The sequence below is a fragment of the Penaeus vannamei genome, chromosome 36, assembly GCF_042767895.1.
Source record: "Penaeus vannamei isolate JL-2024 chromosome 36, ASM4276789v1, whole genome shotgun sequence".
Taxonomy (NCBI): Eukaryota; Metazoa; Arthropoda; class Malacostraca; order Decapoda; family Penaeidae; genus Penaeus; species Penaeus vannamei.
In genome coordinates, this window is record NC_091584.1 from 10,769,504 (window position 1) to 10,774,503 (window position 5,000).

Consider the following 5,000-nt stretch of genomic DNA (forward strand, 5'->3'; position numbering starts at 1 on the left):
CGTGGAGTGAGAGGGTTTTGGTGAGGAGAAGGTAGTTCGTGAGGGAAGGAAGGAATGTTACAGGTGAGGAGGAGGGAAGGAGGTGGTCGGGAGAGACTCTTGGAAGCATTTTCCAATGGGAAGATGGAGGGAGGCTGGGACTAAGAAGGAAGGAGGGAGAGGAGGGCCAGAGGAATGGGGGAGTGAAGGTGTAAGAGGAAGGCGGTGGTGGGAGGGAAAAGCTGGAGAGGGGAAGGGAAGAGGGTGAGAAGGAAATTTCACTGGTAAGGAGCAGTGATAGTGAGGAGGGACTGGGAGACGAGTAGGAAAACGAAGAGATCAGGAGTAGGATTGAAGTAGAGAGAAAAAAATGACAAAGGAGGAAAATCTAGGGGACGAGAACAAGAAAGGAGGAAGAGGGGGAGGAGGGAGAGGAGTACAGGTGGAGGACGGAGGTTTTATATATATATATATATATATATATATATATATATATATATATGTGTGTGTGTGTGTGTGTGTGTGTGTGTGTGTGTGTGTGTGTGTGTGTGTGTGTGTGTGTGTGTGTGTGTGTGCGTGCATGCGTGCGTGTGTGTGCGTGCGTGCGTGCGTGTGTGTGTGTGTGTGTGTGTGTGTGTGTGTGTGTGTGTGTGTGTGTGTGTGTGTGTGACAGCTATATTACAGAGGCATTAAGACGGCCTTGAGAGGGAGACAGAGAGATTAATAAACAGGTGTAAGGAAACATAGCAGGAAGATCAAGAGGGAGGAAACCCCAAAGGGCGATAACGCGGAGGAGAACTTATGGGCGGCTGTCAGCGGTCGGAAGCGTCGCGGGGCAGACGGGGAGGGCGAGATCAGTCGCCACCGGGAGATAACCGCTGAGTTGTTGCCCGGCAATCACTGGGAGCCATTCGGACGTCGGCGGCGAAGGAGGCGAGACAGGGAACAATGAAGAGGGGAAGGGGAGGAGGAATGAAAGGACATATTGAGAGAGAGAAAGAGAGAGAGAGACTGGATGTCTCTCTCTATATATCTGTCTGTCTATCTATATATCTATCTCTATATATCTGTCTCTATATATCTCTGCCTTGGAGGGAGGGAGGAATGGAGAGAGAGAGAGAGGAAATCTCTATATACAATGCAGTTTTCTCGGCCTTCACGGATAAACTTTACTTACAAAATCGTAACTGAATTTTACGACTAAAAGTTGTGAAGAACTAAGTAAGGAGAGAGGGAGAGAAAGCGAAAATGGAACAGGAGAGAGAGGTGAAGGGGCAGAGAGAGGAGGAGAGTTGCTTCGAGGGCACGAGGGAATGAGGGATGAGGGGAAACGGCGGAAATGGGGATGGTGACCTTGTGCGCACGGAAGGCTTGGCTTCGACCTTAAATGTGGGGAATGTCCCGAGCTCAGTTTTTGAGGGGAGTGCGTGGAAGGGGGGGGGGGTGAGAGGAGCTGGAGTAAGGAAAATGATAAGAATATGGGCAGAAGGGAGATGAAGATTAGCAGGGGAATGTAGAAAGATGAGGATAGGAGGATATGGAAAAAGAGAAGCAGAGGCTGGTGAGTAAGAACAGGAAAATTTAAAGGAGGCTAAAACGAATTGCTGTATATGAAAAAGAACATGCCGAATTAAGTGCACGAGAGATAAAGTGGAACGTGGATCCGCATTTCATTCCGAACTTCAGCGCATTTATATCGAATTCGAACACATTTTGTTTAGAATCGCGCTACCTTTTGTTTCGCATGATCATTGTTAATTCCGTTTGGAATGAAGGCGCCGGCGACGAGCGCGATGGAAATAATTATTGGCGGATAGGGGGGGGAGGAGAGGGGAGGGGACCTTACGGGCCTAATTATTTACGGCTCATTGCTAAGGATCCTGATTTTGGCGAAGGCGGGTGATGGATGGATGAAGGGCGAAGGGTGGAGGGAAAGAGGGGTGGGGGTAAGGGGAGGGGTGGAAGTGGGGAAGGGGAAGGGAGTGGGAGAGGGGATATAGGGACAAAGGGGACAAGGAGAGGAGAGATAAGAGAGTGAGAGGGAGTTTAAGAACATTAGATAGGAAGGAAGGAAGAGAAAGAGAATGAGGTGAACTGCGAGGGAGGAAATGAATGGAGAAGGGAGTAGAGAGAAAAAAGAAGGGGAGCTTGGATATATATATATATATATATATATATATATATATATATATATATATATATATATATATACATATATATATATATATATATATATATATATACATATATATATATATGTATATTTATTTATTTATTTATTTATTATATATATACATTTATACATACATATGTATATATAAATATATATATATCCTAATATATATGTATATATATATATGCACATATATATATATATATATATATATATATATATATATATATATATATATATATATATATGTATATATATATATGCGCATATATTTATATATATACATATTTATATATATATATATATGTATATATATATATATATATATATATATATATATATATATATGTGTGTGTGTGTGTGTGTGTGTGTGTGTGTGTGTGTGTGTGTGTCTGTGTGTGTGTGTATGTGGAGAGAGAGAGAGAGGGATAGAGAGAGGCAATAAGGGAGGGAGGGAGGGTAGGAGAACTGACATGTCGTCGATGAAAGACAAAGGTTGACAAGTATTGAAAGACAGAGTATCCAAATCCGAAGAAAAGGGCACAGTGCAAAACCAATAAAGATTTATGGGAAACGAGATGCGAAGCAAGGGTGAAAGGCCGAAGGACAATGTTTGCGTCAGCTGTCACTCACCCGAAGTATCCCTTGCCGCGCCAGCCCACCTTATCTCCTGGCACCCTTCCTCTTCCCTCCCTCATTCCCTACGGACAACCTTAGACTCTACCCTTCCCCTCTTCCACCCCTGCCTCCTCTCCCCCTTCTCCCTCTCCTCCTCCCCCTTCCTCCCCCTCTCCAACCTACCCCCTCTCCTCCTCCTTTCCCTTCACCCTTACGTTGCCCCATACACGAGTGTCACTCTATTTCGGGCCGTGTTGTTGTCGTTGCGGCGGGCTATTTCCGACCTGCAAGTTGGAGCAAGCGAGGCTCAGCCACCGATATAGTTATGGGTCAACCACGGCGTTCGCTCAGGTGCGCCGCCCGGTCTGTTGGGGGGTGGGGTGGGGGGGGGGTTCGTGCGTGGGCCTCTCGTGCGTGAGTCGTGAGTGCGTGCGTGTATGAAGTCAGGTAGAGCAAGAATAGAGATGTGGCTGCGGATAAGGTTGTTGAGTACTTGTTTCAGTGCATGTGCGAGTGCGGAAGTATTTATTTGGGGAGTAGAGTGTTATGTATACAGGGGTGCGTTTGTGTATGTAGGCACACTTATATGTGCGTGCTTTGAGTGTAATAGGTATAGGTACTTCATTCTGCATCACTGAGTGCAGCGAAATATATCTCTACAATGCAATTATATCAAATGATTAGACAACAAACTCTATATAAGAAATATTGAAGAACTGGGAAGAAATGATAAGACATGAGAAGCCTCTCAAAGAGGCAGGCCATGAAAAAAACTACAGAGCGCTTATCTCCTTCGTCATCCCTTCCCCGTCGTAATGGCCGCCTCCCACCCACTCTTGATGGATGAGGGCGTGGGTGGAAGAGGAGGGGACAGGGGGAAAAGGGCAGGGGTGGGGGACCCCATGAGGAGATAATCTAGTCGTTTCAGCTCGTTAAGACCTTCTGGAGATCATTGATCCCTCTCTTTTTATTACACGTTGATATGGTATAACTGTAAATAAATGAGTGAATAAAATATTTTAGTGACAATAATAACCATACGAATTATGATAATGGCAATGACGGAGCTGATAACGCTGGTATTTACAAGTATGGAAATTATTACAACAGTCATAGTATTTGTATTTTTATAAAGATTATGATATTATAGTAATAATAACAAAAGGAAATTCATTCCATTGTTTTCATTTTCTCTATTCATCGCCATTATTTTTACTGATGAACTGTTTTTCCTGTTATGATCGATCATTCAGTGGTTCGAAGATCTCTGTTTACACGCATTAAGGATGGGCAGGATTTGGGGCCGACTTGAGATGGAATCCTTCCATTTTTTAAATTTACATGTGCGTTTCCTTAAGCGCTCCAACATGTGTGTAATTATGTGCGTATTCATATATGCATGCATGTGAGAATGCTGACATGAGGCTAGTGGCTGCATCCTTCGCTCCTTTTGACGTCACTCCTAAGCCAAGGTCTTTCGGGAGCGGAAATAGACACAATTTGCGAAACGGGATAAACAGATTCGCCGAATATAAACAAAAAGAGCCTAAAATAGACTCATTAAATTGGACAGAAATCGAGCAAAAGAACAAGGACGGAAGAAACGCCTTGATACGAAAGACGTGAGCCCGCAGACAAACAAAGTACGAGACAAAAGGAAAAGAGAAAAAAAAAACAATGACGCAGACGCACAGATATATAAGTATAAAACAAATAGAGAGAAACGTGGATGAGCTCAAGCAAGTAATAAAAGAAAATGGATATATAAGTAATTGGGACTACAGAAGAGAAGAAAAGTAAAGAAATAAGATGCCAGACGTTGTCCTGAGCATAACATTATCACGCTCTCAGTCCACGTGTTGCTCTCGCGATGAACATAAAAGAATATACGAGCAAAATATTAGATTAGGAAGAATACTGTTGGATTATACAAGAAAAGAAACTCAATAAACGTGAGAATATCGTTTATATATGAAAGATAATGGGGGAAACAACGTTGGCAGATTATTTATGCCGCTTATAATTTTCCTGCCTTCCTTGCTCTATTACGTAGTTATTTACGCTCTACTCCTTTATTCACGCTAACGCACATTATGTCATCGTGTGTCTCCTTTATTGCAGGTGAGTGCCAAGGGCGGCGATCCTCTTCATCTAGTAAGTAATATCCACCTTATGTGCTTCAGGACTCTAAAAGTACGACGTGTAGAACGGGCGCGTTGAGGGTTTGTAT

General features: G+C 43.5%; 1 protein-coding gene across 1 annotated transcript in view; it reads right to left on the reverse strand.

Annotated features, from left to right (window-relative positions):
• LOC113817848 (uncharacterized) overlaps nt 1-5,000 on the reverse strand; it is a 106,001-nt gene that overhangs the window by 73,065 nt on the left and 27,936 nt on the right. The gene's annotated exons all lie outside the window — the stretch shown is intronic.